We start from the raw sequence: 19,243 nt of genomic DNA on the forward strand, positions 1-19,243 counted from the left end.
ATACGTGTACTTGCGTTTAATACCAATGCTAGTGGTGGTATTTTAACTTATTTTACTTAGCATTGGCATCTTAATGAACTGAGATGACTGTGACTCCGGCGCCGTGTTCCCGTGAGGGTATGAGTGCTTAGGTTCCCTTTTATGTTGTAAACTGCTCCCCCTCAAAGCTCTTCTCCACCACGCCTCCTCGTCATGCTGTGGGCCGGTCCGCAGGGCCAGCGTCATGACTATGGGCGGGGCCGTGTGGATTGACGAATTCCTGGGGATGCAATCTGCCACTGGCATTCATTCTAGTATACAACACCGGCGCCGGCCGTTTCCTCCAGCTGCGCCCGTGCACTGCCTAGATCTCTACCAGGACCACAGAGGGAGGGTGGATCTGCAGCCGGCCACAGCCTCTCCACCAATCAGTCACCCCACCCAACCGCACTGTGATTCTGCCAGTTGTCATAATAACGTTTACAACGTCTAGCTACCAATTTATCCGATACACGAACTCATTTTCAGGCAGTGCATCGTTTTAAGGCAGGTTCGAGTACAGGTTGTACCTACCCTGCCCGCCGCCCCTCCTTTTAATTTTTCATTTTTCTTAAAGTGAGAGCGTGCCGGGTTTGTTCAGCTCGGCGCGCGGGCTGCCCCCAGGTGGATAAGCAACCAAGTTGTGTGCTGGAGGTGACAGGCGGCGCCCGGTGTGCCCCGAGTGTTAAAGCGGGGTTCGCTGGTGCTGCCTGAATTGGTTCCCACGAAGACTGCGGCCTGCTGCTTTCCTTGTTGACAGAAAACATAAGGTGAGGTTAAAAAAAAAGTGTTCGTATTGTGTGCGTGTTTGACTGTAATTTATAGTGTGTGTGTGGTGTAACAAAAAGCAATCGTTTTGAATGCGTCTGTGCATGCATGTGTGTGCCTGTACGTATGTCCGACTGTGTGGCTATTTGCCCATGTATGTGTGCCTGATGTGAATTAAATGAATGGATTGGCTGCTTTTGTTTGTGTGGTGATGGTGGGGGCGGCAAGTATCAAATGCAGATGTCTCGTTTGTGGAAGTAATGTGTAATGACCATTGCCAGCATAGATTGTGGTTGCAGCTTGAACCAGGGAAGTAAGTTACAGTGTCCACCATACTGGCAAAGATTGATTGGGACTTAATGAAAGTGATTTGCTGTTACCATGTTTGTCTATATTGTGGCCACAACTTCGTGAAGTGATTTTTTAATCACCATAACAGGCATACAGAGATTATGGGTGAAGAAGTGATCTACAATGCCCATTACTGGCATGGAGAGGGTCAGTTAATGCCACTGGTTGTTAGTGCAGCTTCATGATGTGACTTGCAGCGACTGTTACTGTCAAAGATGGGTTGTGGCCACTGATTCCAGCCAGGGCCATACAGCAACAGTTCCTGGCAAAGATAGGTTGTGGACAGCTCCAAGCAAGTGACTTAGATCGAGCCTTATTGGCAAAGACGGGTCATGGTCACAGCTTCAAGCAAGTGACTTAGAGCGGTCCTTATTGGCAAAGATAGGTTGTGGCCATGGCCTCAAGTCAGTGATTTACAGCACCTCTTAATTAGCAAATATAGATGGTGGCCATGGCCTCAAGTCAGTGATTTACAGCACCTCTTAATTAGCAAATATAGATGGTGGCCATGGCCTCAAGTCAGTGATTTACAGCACCTCTTAATTAGCAAATATAGATGGTGGCTATGGCCTCAAGTCAGTGATTTACAGCACCTCTTAATTAGCAAATATAGATGGTGGCCATTGCCTCCTGACAATGTTCTAAAACGGATGTGTGCTGTTGTTGACATGGCCATGGGTGTAATATATGGGGCGACAAGGGATTTTGCCCACAGCGCAACTTTTGTGGCACACCACCAGCCCCTTTCCTTTAGATGCCCCACCCCCAAATTTTCAACTAAGTTCCTCCACCGGCCATGACTGGATCTTTCACGCTACTATAGAGAACCAATTGTACGACTTGTTAGCTGGTTCTTTGCAAAAAGTATGCTGCAAAATGTAGCATTTTAAAAAATGATCTGGGGTTAGAATTCCTGCCCCCCACCCCCTTGCTCCCTTAGAAATAATTCTACATTATTTTTAGCTCCTTTGGTCTGCTCATGTTTAACTAATTGGGGGTAAATATTTAGGGCTCTGCTGAAAATGCTCACCAGCCATGAGTGACCTTGACTCAAGAATCCTGGTGTCCCGCCACCCCAAAGGAAAACCTCTTCCTGCCACTGCATGCATAGTAATACTCTGATGGGCTACTACTAAAATCCCCAAAGTTGTGTATTTAAAACATTTCCATTTCGGACCCCACTTAAGTGGGGGTAGTTGAGGGGGGGGGCGAATTGCATACATTTTATTGTGCACCTTTTTTGGGGGCTCTGAGATTTAATCTCGATCTGGCAGTGTCTGGACGCGCTAAACGGGGATTCCTACGGTGTAGGAGGAGCAGCAGGGTACCTGCAGGAAGCCCTGCCTATCCTATCCGCCCCTTTGCTTCCCACAGGCAGAGAGGCTCTCGCTGCTGAGGAATACAGCCCGTCACCTCAAAGACTGGCATTTGGGGTCGGACAGCGGACTTGTTGACCTGTTCGTTTTATCTTGGAGCCGAGCAGACCCCAGAATTGACTACGTGAAGTTGCGGGCGCTTCCATTTTGGTGCATTTTGTTCCATCGTTTGGAATTGTGTGAGTACCGTATGTTGCAGACACGACTCTGCTGCATCCTTCCTGGCTGATTACTGTGCGGGAGATGAGGTGGCTGTAGCAGGCGAACGCATGGCTGTTACTACACATGCGGTAGTGGTTGGTGTAGCCGGGCTTCTGAACGAAAGGGCGAAAAACGGCTTGGCGTTTCTGGGTTGTCTTTATGCAAGCATGCGGACCCGTCTTAAAATGCACTCGTGCTGTTTGGTGTTTTTAGGCTACGTTGACAGAAATACCAGACCAGTGCACTAAAGTGCAAATACGTCACGCGATGACATCGTCGGTGAGTTAATATATGCAGCCTGCACAGGATTGGAACGTCCACATGCAGAAGGCACTGGAGTCTAGGGATTTCATGTGCTGCAGTCTAGCCTCTGCTTGAAGCTGCTTCGGTACATTTCACTGCACAGGAAAGGTTTCCCGTTCACGTGTACTGCCATTGGTTCAATTTCTCTGCAAATGTTTCATGTAAGGGGGAACAGCAATAATTGGTTGGTTCCTCGGGTTTCAGTGGTTGGGGCAAAAGGGGGTGCTATTTGAACCCCTTTCACCTGTCTTAAAGGTCGGCTCTGCAGGAGTGTCTGTTCACGCTGCCAGGCTGTATCTAATACCACCCCCTGAACTGTGTGTTATTCTGGGTGAATGCGTGATCAGATTTTTTTGCAGCTCATTCAGATATGTTTCAGTGTTAGCAGGACAGGCCGTTCCATTCAACTTCTATTTTGTTAAGGGCGTTGGACGAATGGGTGAAAGTAAATTAACATACTCCCCATCTCCCAAAAGCTCTTCCGTTTGGGTCTACCCTCCTTACACGATGGCCTATGTATGCTAAGCAGCGATGCATAATGTGAAAGGACGCCCACCGCTGTGTGCCATTTCTTGGCTACTTTGCCGCCCTTTGATGATTTAGATGGGTTTATATTCTGGCATAACCTTGGGTTGGAGGGAATTAATTTTGGGTCAGCAGGTGTCCGCAGGGGAAGCCAGTGGACAGCCGTCAACCATCAACTACAAGGACCAGTAAAGTATGAGTGGCCTGGGTTAGGAGTAGAGCAACCACTCTACCCTAGAATCCTAGCCACTTAACAACCAATATAAAAGTGTGATTATATTATTTAATTATTCCCATTGCCTCTCTCGCTCCCACACCCTCAAGAACTACGGTACTCATCTGACCTGCTGGCCGGGGACCTCTCCCCCACAATAAAGGTCAACCAAACTTGGCAGGGGCCCTGCTCCCAAATTGCATTGTATGATATTCAGATTGCATTGATGGGCCTCTCTCCCACTATGCAGGTCCCTCAAATTTAGCAGGGGCTCTGTTCCCAAATTGCATTGTATGATATTCAGATTGCATTGATAGGCCTCTCGCCTACTATACAGGTCTCTCAAATTTAGCAGGGTTTCTGTTCCCAAATTGCATTGTATGATATTCAGATTGCATTGATAGGCCTCTCGCCCACTATACAGGTCTCTCAAACGTAGCAAATTGCATTGTGTGATATTCAGATTGCATTGATAGGCCGCTCTCCCACTATACAGGTTTCTCAAACTTAGCAGGGGCTCTGTTCCCAAATTGCATTGTATGATATTCAGATTGCATTGATAGACCTCTCGCCCACTATACAGGTCTCTCAAACTTAGCAGGGGCTCCGTTCCCAAATTGCATTGTATGTTATTTAGATTGCATTGATAGGCCTCTCGCCTACTATACAGGTCTCTCAAATTTAGCAGGGTTTCTGTTCCCAAATTGCATTGTATGATATTCAGATTGCATTAATAGGCATCTCTCCCGCTATACAGGTCCCTCAAATCTAGCAGGGGTTCTGCTCCCAAAATTTGCATTGTAAGGATTAGAATACTCCTTAGAATCCCCCCTACCATACGGTACACGAGAACATAGTTAGACTTTGTCTCAAACACAAACTTAGCCTTAACCACCTTAACATACTCCTAGTGAGGACCAGACTGTGATAATATAGTTTCAACCGCCCTTACCTTTTCCGAGAGACCTACATAGACAGCCAATGAACTTTGTACCACACCCCCGACAACTGTACACCAGCACCCCAACCCCCCCGGACAACGCACCGAGGATACACAAACCAAACCTCCTGAAGAACAGACAGCGCAAAGAAGCACCCAAGCCTACCAACACAAGAAGAAACTCCTGTACTGCCATCACAAAACACCGCAGCCAAGCACTCATCCGGCACCTCCGCACAGAGCACCAAACTGCCCCGGTCCAGGAAGGGACACAGAGAAAAGGCACAAGACCAGACCACACAGGACACAGACGCACAAATCCAACAGACCACCAAAGCAACAATCGAAAATAGAGGAAACACAATGCCAAAAATCGAAACGACCAGAACAATCTTCCAAAGGGAAAAATCCTGATGTCTCCCACCTTATCTCGCAACAACCCCTGAACCAGGATACCCCAATGACCCAGAGACATCAAGACACACAAAGAACAGCCAGAGACAACCAGGAAAAAGATGGAAGCACCCAAGAAGAGTGTGGATATACTCCGACCCCATCATCCCATACATCACAAGAACAGGAGGACACCCTCAACACCCACGATACACTGGACAAAAAAATGACGAAGATTTAACATCCAACGACCCAAACATCAACCTAACTGACCAATTCAACGAAGAAGAAGCCTCACAGACCTTAACCTAACCGGCATAAAGAGAAAAGCACTGCTATTGAACAGCCAAGCTTTTAAACTAGCAGACCGCTTCAATGAAGATGCAGCCTTCGCTGATCCTCCTCCGCCACCCTACAATGAATATGCAGACTTTCCTGATCCTCATCCACCCCCAATCAACGCCAATAAGGATGCACCACAACCAAACAAAGAACAACCAACAGGCAAAACCACACCAAAAAGATCCACTGCAACCTCATCAATACAAGGTCAATGTCCAAACATGCCACCGAAATATACAATCTGTTCTGCGAAGGAGGGATCGACATCCTGTTTGTAACAGAAACATGGCTAGACGACAAATACAAGATCACCCTCAACAACTGCCTGCCTGAATACTTCAAATGCGTCCAAGCAAATAGAAAAACCAAAAGAGGGGGGTGGCTGGCAATCATTCACAAGGAACACCTGAATATCAAACTGGAAGACCCACTAAACATCGGTAAATGCAAATCCCTAATCATACGTCTAACAGTAAGTCCCAAAACAAACCTGAAATCCGTACTAATATCTAGATCACCAACCTACGATGCAACCTTTGTAGACGCGTTCACAGAAGCAATCACCGTCCCAGCCATCAAACACAATCACTTGATATTCCCCAGTGATTTCAACATCTGGTTTGAAGAAGAAACCACGACCATACAAAAATCGCTAACCAGCCAACTAGCAGCAATGAATCAGCAACAACTAGTCAAAGGAGCAACCCGCTCAGCAGGGCATACACTTTACGCAATCTTCGCAAACAAACTACTCCTCATTACTGCATCCCCAATTCAAATACCCTTGGGCGACCATCTCATCATCCCATTCGTAATCAAAATGACCACCCCAACAAACAGTCAAACAGACAAATCACCGAACTCCATGAAAAGAAATTGGAGAACCATCAAAAACTCCAACTTAATTCAACTCCTGGAGCTTAGCAAACCACAATCAACGTTAATAGAAGATGACCTGGACAAAAAAGTAGCCCTGCTGCATTCCTGGATTATAACTAACATTGACAACATCGCCAAAGAAAAACCCTTCACTCCTTCTCATAAACGGGCAATGGCAAAATGGTTCACTCCACTACTTAGCACCATGAAAAGGAAAAACAGAAGACTAGAACTTGAGTGGAGAAAACAAAACAACGATGCTAACAAACTGAAATTCCTACAATACAACCGTGCATACAAAAAGGAAATACAAAAACCAAAGAGGAAACACTACGACAACCAAATCCTCGAAGCACCAAACACCCAAAAAGAACTCTTCAAAATCAAAAACCCTCTGGGATGTTGCAACACACCAACTCCGTCCACGAAACTATGCAATGACCTGGCAGACCACCTCAAAAACAAAATCACCAGCATCCAACAAACCATACAAAGCAGACTGCCTGATCTGACCACGATCCCCACCTACACCCAGGAGAAACACCCAAACAAACTACAAAGCTTTCCAGAAATATCAGTGGAGACATTGGTCAAACTGGTGAATGAAATCAATAACTCAGGGTCTCCAGAAGACCCCTGCCCACCAGATATATACAAATCGATTCTTAAACAAGGAACACCCCTGGAATATCACAGGAACGTCCTCTACCTTTCCATCGCAACTGGGAAAGTGCCACAAGCCTTCAAAACTGCATACATGCATATGACTAGACACATATTTCTTTCTTCGGTATCCAACCGACAGAGATGGTTGATGAATTTTGCACTTTAGCATGTCTGTTTGACCAAAGAAAAGAGCACACCATTGTGTTGAATGAAGAAAGCTAAAGCCCCTAAACCTAAGGTGTCTTTAAATTGCTCTTTCTGGGTACAAGGTGGGTTTTCCTTTAAGCCTCTCCACTAAGGCATACAGACAAAAGTACCTCCTGCTAATTTACACAACGAGAGATTGCTATTTCATAGCTGGCTAAATAAATTGGAAGGAAACAACCGGCGTCCCATGCTGAAGTTGACGAGAAATGTACTAATTGAACAAATGTGGTTAGAACTGTGCCTTCAGTCTTTCACCACCTTACGTAGGAAGTTTAAGCTATGCATCTCCTTGATGATTAACCTTCCGAAATACGAGGATCATTTTATATTTCAAATAAGGAGGGTACTTGTAAAGAACTAAATGCATTTAAAATGCAAGAGATTGGGATGATGGTTGATTAGGGATAGGCCAGTAGATATTATAAAAGACTGTAAGAAGAAGACATTTGGTTATGTTTGAGGAAATCATTAAAGTACCTGGAAACAAATGGCATTAGAAAAGGAGTATCTAAAAAGGAGTACCTGAAGCACTTCCCAAAATCAATGACTGCACTCTTCTATTATTTTATTCCCTAATAGGGAATTGAGGAGCCAATTAATGTTTTTGCGAACCAACAGTTTAGGATCTGGCAAATTTAATGGGAGATTAAATGCAGTGTCTACGGATCGAAGAATGTGTAGATTAGGCCTGTTTGGAAACAGGATTTAAACTCTGAAGCATTTATTTGTGCTACGTAATGCCTTAATTGAAACGGAGGAATATTTTGGAGGAATTTGTAAAAAATACATACTGTGTAAAAACCGAAAGCGTTTGGACGAGTAATGGTAAACAGATTATCATTAATGCCTTAAGGTTTTGAAAAGCAATCAGAAGCTGACTAAGTGAAATCGAAGATACACAGACCTCAGTCAGACTGCAATATAGAATGTGTTTTCAGAAGAGATTTTAAAACTAACTGTAGTTGATGTGTTGTAATTTGGTACTTATTTGAGTGGATTTGGGTAAAAATATTACTTTTTCTATACTCTTGATTTGACTGTGAATGCCAAGTTGTCTGTGATTGACACCACCTGTGAATACGTTTGGTGTTTTTTTATTATTTATCCTTCAATGTGTATACAGAATTGGATTATAGAAATTAAAGCTTGTGAGATAAATGCAGGCAGGCCATTTTTGTTTTTTGTGGACCATCTGTCCTTGATGTGTAACATTGTGGTGATTTCCCCTGCAAAACACGGGGGACCAATTTTGCATTTGTCTTGATTGGAGTAAAATATGTATTCCGAAATTAGCCTAATTTGTCGGGTGAGTCTGTACATCAGTGGTATTAGGTGAGGGCTGCCCACCTGATGTAGTAGCAATACATGAATCAAAATAAATCTTGTATACCTGTTAACTGCAGTTTATTATACATACACTATATACAAGTATAGATCACACACATAAAAACAAGCATTGGAAAAGCCGGAATCCAGGGAAAATGTTGACAATAAAAATGAAGTCTGTAAAAAATAAAATGTGGTGAAAATACCTCTGCAGTGAAAAAGTCACCAGGCAAAAGTTTAAAAATAAATACAGCTGAAATTTAGCCAGAAATGTAGTGCTGCTATGGTTTAGTGGGCTTATGATTGCCTTGCTAAAGATTAGGATGGGGGTTAGGGTTAGAGTAAAGATGTTGGTTGGAATAAGAGTGAGCTTGGTTGTGGGAAGGCTGGTGATGTGGTTTGTTATTGGTTAGGATAGATCACATTTCAGGGTAAGGGTTCTGGTAAGGATGATGCTAAGGCTAGGGCTACTTGAGCAATAGTTGTGGGTAAGTGTAAAGGCCTAGGGAGATTGGAGCGAGCTGGTGATGTTCGTGTAGGCTAATGATTAGGATAAACCTAGTGATTAGGTTAGGGTAAGGATTAGGGTTATAATAACTTGTCATTATGTAGTGCTTTTATTCAAAGCACTTTTACAACATTTTATATGCTTTACTATTACCCAATCGAAATTGGTACACCCTTTTATTGACCGTGGAAGGTTGAGTTGACCTTGAACCCACTGAGCTATCTTACCAGCCCGGGACAAGTGCTAGAGTTGCTGTTGGGGTAAGGCTATGACATTTTAGGCCAGCTGGTGATGGGGCTGGAGTTAGGCAGACTGTTTTCTATTGGTTTGGTGGTTTGTATTTGGCGACCTGCAAATGAAAAGATTTAGCATGCTGAATGGTTAGTCTTAGGTAAGGGTTCAGGGCAGGATAAGGGTTGTAAAGTTAGGGTAAGGGTTAGGAATGCATGTAGGTTTTAATGTGGAGGTTTTATTAGAGGCTTAGGTCATTTTTAAAATTAAAGCCTTGTACATATTTGTATTTAAATGTAGCTTTTTTGGCAACCTTATTAATGGCAACATTTTCACACTTTGCATTGCTGGTATTGAATGACTACATTTGTGTGAACGACTGACGACTACCTTTTCACATGACTACAGTTTGTGGGGACATTTTCACATAGAACAACAATGTTCATCCTTTTATATTTACACAACCAGAACGTTTTGCTTTTCCACTGTTTGTTTTTGTAGATTTAGCAATAAAGAGTGCTCCGTTCTTCAACTTCATAATGTTTATGTTCAAGGCTACAGGATATACCAATACCATCTTATCACAATTCAGCCACCAAAGATGGAGTGCCTCTATTGACCTCTAACATCCATCCTGCTGGTTTTATAACGAGTGTGCCAATACGATCCGGTTCATTATCATCTTTGATAATCAACTTTCAGAAGTTCTCAGATCTTTTCCAGATACCATGCCTATGCAATTCTCCCTGCCAATCCAGCTATTTCCTATTTTGAGATTCCAATGGTAGGCAAAATGTGCAACCAATCTGTTGCAAGACTGTGATAATAACTTATAGAGAGAGCCAATCGTGGTGGGCTTAACAGGGTATGGACATCTGTTCATTTGGGTGGTCCATTTGCAAATCTGCTGACCCACCACAAGTGTATTTTAAAAGTCCAAAGAAAATACAGAGGGTCATAATCAATTCCTTGTCTATACATGTTGTTTTATATGGATATGTGTAAATGAGGACTGGCTTATAAAGGTTCCACTATAGACATGCTAAATGCAGCTATACAGGAGCTTGGACATGGCATATGTAATACTGATCCCAGTTAGCTGATAGCACTGCACTTTCAAGGAAGAATTCCATGCTTCAAATCTAGCACACATGAAATGATTTGCTATCCTAAAATTCGACCATATCTCAATAGAGGGAATGCGGTTCACGTGGCATGGCAAGCAGAATCGAAACGGGTGCACACTCTCCAGAGCCTTACCCTAGGGGTTTCAGTGTGGTTAGTAAGCTACGTGTGCTTTTTTTTAATTTTAATTTTTTTAAATAAAACTTCTGTGTGGGTTCTCTAGACCGTGTTTCTGTGTCGCCTATAAAAGAGGGGAATGATGAGTTGTGGCATGGAGGCCGGGCAGCTAAGTGAGTTGAGCTGGGGGAGACCGGGAGGCAGGTAAGGCCATCAGCTTGAATGAAAGAAGGGTTTGGGTGGCGGGACCAGGAGGGTCGCAAGAACCGTATAATGAAAAGGGTCTTATTTCGCAGTAAGCTTAAATAGGCGATGAATAGACATGGAACCAAACCAGTTTATAAACATTTGGTTCTGGACTACATTGTGCTCTTGGGGTGAACAATGTCATGTTTAATGTGTTTATGCATTTGAACTTGTTCCCCATCTGTTTTTTATGCAGAGCTTGTGATTTATATATTTTGTATTTATGATGATGCGGGTAGAACTGTTCTGTTTGCGGTCTCCTGTTTTTATGTGGGGTTTTCACGTTTTGTGTAGAAGGATGGTCTGGTCAGGGCGGTGAAATGTTTGAGGTCCCCTACCATGATTCCTTTCAGAACAATGGTTGCATTCAGCATTCCTTTTCTAGACCTTTCTGTATTTACCCTTATTCGTTCTGTTAAAAGGACTTTGAGGGAGTTCCTGTTATGATTACCACGCTTGCCTACATGCTACTCATTTCCTGTGTTGGGCCTCCTTTTGAACATGTTCAGCGACATTACAGTGCCCCGGTGCATGGTCCTTTCTCTACACCCTGAACGGCCTGTCTACTTCCCGTTCCTTCAGAATTAACCCTAATGTGAAGTGGGTCTTCTGGTGCAAGATGCCTGATAAACTGCTGGTGTCCGATAGAATGGTTTTGCATAACTTTGGTTCCATCCTTGTAATGGATTTACAATATAAATATCCGATTTAATGATAATAGACTGATCTTTTAGGAAGATCCTTTGTAAGCACATTTTTGAATAGCGTAACCATTTTTTAATTTTCGGATGCACATAATCGCATTTGGGGATTTTTTGCACTACTGATGTCAGATGCAGGCCAACACTGAGCACATTGCACCTAAGGGAATTATATAATACGATAGGTTATTTATAATGCGCTTAATACCCAGAGGTTTCTAAGCGCGGACCCGGGGATCGAACCTGTGTTGCTCCGTGTCGTCTTGCTTCCAAGGCAAGGACGTTGTCCCTGAGCTTTCCTCCCGAGACAATAATACAAGCTTTATTTATCAGTACAGTTTTGTGAAATAAACATATTTTCACCTCACTGCAGAGCCTCTGTCACTCTGTACCTATATCACTATAGGGTGAATTTAGCCTCTCAAGGAAAGAAGATCTGACACACTTATGTCCAGCCTGTTACTAGAGGTGGTCATGCACATTGGGTTAGCGCAGCAGTCACTACTTTCCATTCCTTATTTGCTCTTTTTCAGACAAATAGAGTTTTCTCCTGTTTAGAGGAGTGATGGCTAGATATTCCTTTGGGAGGCTGGATGCATGAAATAATTACACATTCTTACAGAATAGCATTTTGTGGAGCGTGGAAATTACTGGGCTTTTGGAGTGAGGAGAAGACTGGCACACATTGGGCACTGTGGTCAGAGCTCTGACAAACAAGAACGCTGCAACTGAAGTTTGACCATCTTGGGAATGCTTCAGTCAAGAATGGTGTTCTACCAGAGGTTTCTCGTACGGATTGACATGTTATTGTCAGTGGATTCTTTGAGCACCTTAAGAGAACAGCCTTGAATGATAGAAGACAATATGGTGTAAAGTGCCTAGTGCCTCACTATGTGTGCAAAGTAGGTCAACAGCTGACCTGATTTCCAATCTTTTATATTGTTGAAGGCTTCACCCATTCAAGCCAAATATGCCTTATCCTTTACTTTTGGCTGATTGCTGTAATGGCTGCAGGGAATAGAAAACGTCTCTGCAGATGTGGTGCTCGAGCCCAGTTATTCAACATTTCTAGTTGAAAGCTCTGAGAGCTGGTTGCATCCTCTGGAACAGCCAAACCGCTGTCATGATTTTAGTATGTAACCGAAGAATGTTTTGCACCTTCTTATCTGCCTATGTAGCCGACTTCACAGGGGTCTTGAATAAAATGCAGGCATTCCCACCTAAGCTCGTACAAGTCTTGAAACCTGTCCATGTAGGAGAAGATCCCAGTGAAGGGGAGTTGGTCAAGGAGTTTTGAATAGAGGGGAAGGAGAGTTACAGGCAGGTAGCTGGCAGGGTTATTACTTTACTTTTTTTTTTTGTATAGCGCCACACACCTGGAGCCCTCAGAGTGCATAAAAAACCAAGACAGAAAAACAGATAAAATTGTGTTCATAGCCGCACAAGTCAAGACGTCAGGCGGGATGTCCATAAAGGGATAGGCTAGGCTACTCCTTTGTCAAAGAGGTGAATTTTCAATGCTTTTCTTGATGTTTGTCAGACAGGGGGTTGATCTGAGAGCCAGGGGAAGTTCATTGCATGAGTGAGGTGCTCGACAATCAAAACTGGCACCCCCAAATAGCGTGGAATGGTTGGAAGATGGGTATTGTTGGATCAAATGACTTTCTTGACCGGAGTCTATTCGAGCCGGAGAGTATTCGAGCTGCTAGGTATTTTTAGGAGTGGATCTGTTGAGGCTTTTGTGTGTTAGGGCGAAGGGTATATAGAGAGTCCTTTTTTTTCATGGGGAGCCAGTGTAGGTCCCGTCTTGCTTCGGAGGTGTGATGGAACCTGCCCAAACCATGTACTGGCCGAACAGCTCTGAGAGTTTTGAAGTTTATTGAAATTTGCGGCAGACATGCAGGTGAGGAGACTACTAAAGTAGTCTAACTAGTTGTTAAGCAGAGCAGAGGCATTCACAGCATGATTCACCTTAGAGAGCTATGGAAGAATTTGCCTCAGTAAAGAGTTAAGATAAGCGCAGGAAGATCGTAGATGCACAGTGTGCTTATGAAAAGTGAGCTGGGAATCGAGAAATGCACACAGGGTTTTGATGTCTGGGACTATTGGAATTACACATCCAGCAATACAGAGGCATTTGTACGAGGAGTCCAACGTCTTTAGCTTTGGACCTGAGCCCAAGATCAAAAGCTCAGTCTTTTGTTATTAAGTGCTTGGGAGTTTATAATCTAGAATTGGATTAAGGTAAAGAGCTCATTCACCTTCTGAGCATCCTTGGTGTAATCACTAGAGCGTTCCAGCAAGACCTGGGTATCGTCCATGTAGTTTGTATAGCGAACAATAAAAAGTTGTCCAGTAGGTCTAGGAAAGGCCTGGTGTACAGATTGAACAAAGTAGGGGAGAGACATGCTTCATGTGGCACACCTTAGGCCTGTTGGACTGGAGATGCTTGGGAACCCTCTACAGTGACCCTGGTTCACAGGGGTGGTGGGTGGGTGGGGGGGTGGGGAATCGGGAAAGATTCCATCCACGAAGTGTCATTTTCAGAGAAATGCCCAAACTCGGTCAGTCTTCTAATGTAATGAATAGAGGGTGCTCTGTAACAACACATGTGGCGGACAAGTCTAGAAGCATTAAACGTGCTCCCACTGTCAATTATACCTAAGATGTTCAACTTTAAATCGAGAAATGCTGTCTCTGTCCTGTGTCTTGCCCGAAAACCTGATTGGCGCACACCCACCAAGTCACGTGTTTCTAGGAACTCCTGCGGTTGCTTGGAGGCCATTTTGCTCAAGATCTTGAGGAGGAAGGGGACGATTAGTGGCAACCGCAGGGTCCAACTCATCCTTTTTTAACAGTGAGGCTGGGACATGCAATTCTACAAAGGAAGCACTGATTATCCAAGTGATCCATTAAGGACGACGGCCTCCTTGATCACAGAGGCAGGCCAGGGATTGCCCAGGCAAAACATGGATTTCATGCCCGCAAGAATGGTTTGAACCTCACTCTGAGACCTGGGAGATGGAGAACGATGGCTGGACTTCCAGAGAATGGTTGGGCGATTTAGCTAGTGATGAGACCTGGGGCCACTCTAGTGCAACAGCGTGCTTTTATGAATTGCTGATGACCTGATACCTTTTTTTTAATCAGTTCATCCTGAATTGCATGGCACCATGAATCACGCTTAGCAATTATAGGTCATTTATCCCTGCCCTCCAGCTCCTGTAATATGGATAAAAGCTCCCTTGAGCTGAATTTGGCATGGCAAATTCTGCTGTTATAACTATCTTCTTTAGCTGCTAGAATAGCTTGCCTGTGTGTGTGGACCGATTCCTTTCTATATAGTTTGCATTTTGGGACAAGGATTATTTCACCATAGCCGTTCTCTGGATTATTTGTTTTTCCTGGCTTCAATAATCTTTGTATTAAGCCAGATGTTAGTTCTATTTTTGTCTTTTCAATTTTTTTCTCGGAGAGGGACTGAAGTCACATTTACCTGTTGAAAGGTATCTACCGGGTAATCAACATCCCCCCAAAGGTGAGATGTGGGTAAGATGGGTAGTGATGGAAACTGCAAGAGTCCTAGGAGTAACATTCTGAGATTTCTGCCTAATAATATAGTTTTATTAGTCGATGTTGATAGCTTAGGTGTACTTCTAGGCAATAGTAGATCCAAAAAAAATATATGATGATCGACGGGCGCAGGTCTTGATCATCAGACAAGAGATTTGGATGCTGTAAGTCCGGATCCAGTCAATGGTATTGCCGCCATAATGGGTGGCATTTTTAACATGTTGTTTTAAGGCCCAGCCATACAAAGGTGCAGGTAATGGATGTGGCATCATAATCCTGATAGTTTTCAGACAATAGGTTTGTTAAGGATTTCAATCAGGCAATACACCCGGGTCTCAGCCTATCATGCAATGCACAAATGATATACCACTCATATCGCACCCCTTCTCAAAATACCCCCAGGTCACAATGGACCAGAAATCCAGCTGGTTGGTAAAGGTAATATTTATTTTTTCTTTTAAAATTCAAATCAAACATATGTTTTAATATATGGGGCAGCAATCACCAATGTGGTGACAATACAAATAAGAAAGTAGGTAAGGCCATTGAATTCACTTTTTAGCAACACAGAATATAAAACGCAGAGAAAAGAACAGTTTTGGCTTGATGGCAAGGTAGCACTTGAGTTAAGATTTCCCCCTGCAAAATAAACTCACAAATAAGCAATTCTACACAGATTGTTAATGACTCCAATCAAGCATTCCCACTAAGTCAATGCCTGGTCTGGGATTACTCAAGGGAAGCCCTTTTTTATATATTTTTATGACATGTAATAATCTGGATGATGAACCCTTGTATAACGCCCCTCTCTTAGAATCCCCCTGACCCCACTGAGCCAAGAAGTAGGTTTGTTTTGCAAATTGAAAAGGTTTATTTGAAAAATTAAACAATAGATATATATCACACTTTATAATTTAATATTTGATATCACACTTATGAGTATAATGTCGATCAACAATGGATAATGTTATACTAGCACACTTATTTTATTTCTGAGGAGTTGGTACGGAAAGAACAAGGTAGCTCAGAATACTTTTATGATTTCAATGAATGCAGTGATGGAAAAGAATGCAGCACAGGAATAAACTGATATGGGTTCAACAAAAGCTAATATGTTCACTTTTCCCCTTGTGGCAATTCACTCCCCCACCCCCTCTTTCTGCAATATAAGGAGATGGAAGTAACGCACACAGTCTTCAGGAATACAATCACAGTACAATACGAATTCAGTCCCCTCCCCCCCCCCCCAGCAAGCTTAGAGAAACAGGGATGATTTTAAACACTGGCAAAGTACTTTAAAGGTGGTATGCAAAGAAGGGAAAAATATGCTAAAAATTATTTTAATTCCCTATAAGAGATTCAGGGTGGGTGATAGCTACTTTAAATTAGTTCAGGATCACTTTAGCAATGCTCTATGAATGATTGTCAGGTTGCAAACGAATTTCAGCAAAGGAAAGCAAGAAGCTGCTATTTTGACAAGTGAAGAAATTTGAGCCAAATCGCTGCACTTTTTCCGAGTGCGTCGAGCGCAATTACGGAGGAACAAATAAGGAGTAGCACAAACTGTTCAAGAGATACGACCTTCACGAAATCGTCCGTTTTTCAGAAATGAAACACTGATTCAAAATGGCAAAATAACACTTTTACAGGTTTAAAATCGGAGAAAGGACACACGATTCTATGATGCAGTTCTGGACAGGTTCAAATGTTTTGAATCAGATTAATTTAAGCTAAGAGATTGGTTTTGCACAGTTCTGGCTTAGTACTCACACTATGAATTTGAAATAGGCCATCAGGGTCTGGTCAGCAGGTTGGACTGGACTCCGGGCGGGTGGTTCTGAAGTCACAGCTCTCTGGTTCAGCTCACAGAAATCTGGTCTGGTCTCTCTGGATACAGCACTGCTTTCTGGGTACTGGTTCTGGAGTTCTCCATCAGCGTGCTGCGCAGGAATTCAGTTGAAGGTTGGAAAATGAATGTCCCTGTCTGGCTTCCAGTGGCTCTTTTTATGTCTTTTGAAAATGGGTGTGGATGCTAACTTTCTTTGCCCAACCCACTCACGATTTTATAGGTCAAGGATTTCTCTTTGACCTGATTTGAGAAGGGAGCAGAGAGTCAGAGTCTTACAGTCTATTGAAGAAACGCCCCTTTGCTTTTACCTTAGAAAATCCTTTTCATAACTAAACATATTTCCCAGATACACAAGTGGTTGACATTACATGTACAGATTGCAGATGACTTAAGGTACATTCTTGTTCAACTCTGATCTTCCTAAGAGCTTGCATTAAAAAATGACAACTTATTTTCGTTTTTAGTAGGTTTACCAATATCGGACGTTTACCAAAAATGGCACAAATGTACACCGCCTTTCTACACATATTCCAGTAAATTTTCATTTTTCTAGCGTGAACCCTGTGTCTGCAATCTCCATAATTCATGGGGTTTTGCCTCAGAACATGGTACAGAGTTCTAACACCTCTTAAAATGTGCACAGAAAAATCACAAGAATAATGATATTAATTATATAATTTTGACAAGTCCGTACTATGAATATCCATCTTTTTAAAATTATGCTCTGGCCCAGAGGGGTGTGGTTTCCCAAAGCACATGGTGGAATTTCTGGTTTGTCCACTTCCTCCAACTCAAGTTGCTCACAGATGCAGCACCCCTCCCATTTTCTTCCAAGAGGAAGCCATTTATGACTCCCCTAATTTAACATTTGCCTGTGCCAAGGAAGTCTCATTGTTCAGTTTCCTGCAGTCCCCAGGTGCCACTCCCCTAATTCAATGAGAGGTGTCATCTCCTTTTGGCAGGGGCAGCAGAATGCAGCCAGGCCTGGGAACACAGCTGCTGATCAAGTTTCAACTCCTGTCGGGGGTAGTTGTCAGGCAGAATTCAATCTCTTTAAGCCAGGTTTCAGCTAAATGTCACTTTGGTTCCCAGTTTTCTACATTCAAACCAAACTTGCAATTTTTAAACATGCAGCTAGAACACTGATTCTAAGTTCAAAACTATGACATTTAAACAATTGCAACCTATGTGACACTCAAAAGTAGGTCACTCATTTATTCTAAACATTTCGATTTTAGTGACTTTAAACCCAAATTCACTTAAGCTGCTGACATCTCCAGCTATTTTCAATACATACATTAGAGAATTACTTCCTTCCCGTCATTTCAGAATATAGTTTTACATTGTATCCACCTCTTAGCAAGTCTTTCTTTGGCCTGGTTTGGGTTAATTTGTTCAGTTTTACACAAGTGTCTGCTGGTTTTAAAACGCCGGCTTTCTGGTAGTGGTGAGCACCAGTATTGCACCCATTTTTGACATTAACAACAACAGATTTTGAACAGCACCATATTCCTTAGCACTGATTTCGCTCATGGCACTTCTGGCCCCTCACGCTCAAACTGGTGGGTGGCAGGTCAGGCGACCGTTTTGGTGTGCGCACAAACTGCGTGGTTTTCCTGGATTTTGGCGCAAATGTGGGTTTTTCCGCCATCTTGGATTTTCTAAGCCCACAGCACCAAATGTTGTAGCATAATAACTTGAACGTGGGTCAAGACACCCAACAAGATGTAAATAAGCAGCAGGTATTCAGGAATATTGAACAGTGTACAGGGCTTGAATACAATCTTCCCTCCCCAAACAGGGGAGAAAAACGTTTTGTAAATTTTACACTTTTAAAATGACATTCAAAAATGGTTGGGCCAAACAAGAAAAAGTGGGCAAAACTCCTTAAATCAAACTAAATAACTATGGGAGCAACAGGGGAAAGATGCCAACAATCATAAGCTTTAGTATGAGCAACAGTAAACACTTTGAATCTTAATGGAAGTTTGGAAATAATTGAAATTGAAAATCGCATGTGTAAACTTTTGCAGAATTGCGAATTCCTGCTTAAAATTCACTAAACGGTTTTTAAGTCAGAGTCGAAATGAAGTCTCTAGCTATTAAATTCAGGAAGTTATGCAAGGTTGAATGAGAGGTGCTTTTAGAAAAATTGTATGGAACAAAGAGAAGGCTCCAACCACAGGTTTATTATAACACTCTCCTAATGTCGGAGTGTTTTAGTCATATTATTTTAAAGCAACTTGGATTAAGAGCTTCAAAGCGTAGGCTCAATTCCCTTTAAGTATCTTTGTTAAATCGACAAACCAAAGCAAAGCTACGAGGTTAAGAAATAACTTCTGCTTAATCATACTTAAATACAATTTATTAGGTTTTTTTGATTT

General features: G+C 42.8%; 1 protein-coding gene across 5 annotated transcripts in view; it reads left to right on the forward strand.

The window, feature by feature from the left end:
• The first annotated feature begins 268 nt into the window (after positions 1–268).
• The window catches only part of MYRIP (myosin VIIA and Rab interacting protein), a 2,049,246-nt gene continuing 2,030,271 nt past the window's right edge, over positions 269–19,243 (forward strand). For 4 of the 5 annotated variants that reach the window (XM_069648262.1, XM_069648265.1, XM_069648266.1 and 1 more), the window contains exon 1: positions 269–788. The gene's annotated coding sequence lies outside the window, so the exon portion shown is untranslated. Of the gene's footprint in view, positions 789–2,496; positions 2,693–19,243 lie in introns of those variants that run through there. The other variant, XM_069648263.1, reaches the window with a different exon arrangement.

The sequence above is a fragment of the Ambystoma mexicanum genome, chromosome 2q (assembly GCF_040938575.1).
Source record: "Ambystoma mexicanum isolate Mex_15411 chromosome 2q, UKY_AmexF1_1, whole genome shotgun sequence".
Lineage (NCBI taxonomy): Eukaryota > Metazoa > Chordata > Amphibia > Caudata > Ambystomatidae > Ambystoma > Ambystoma mexicanum.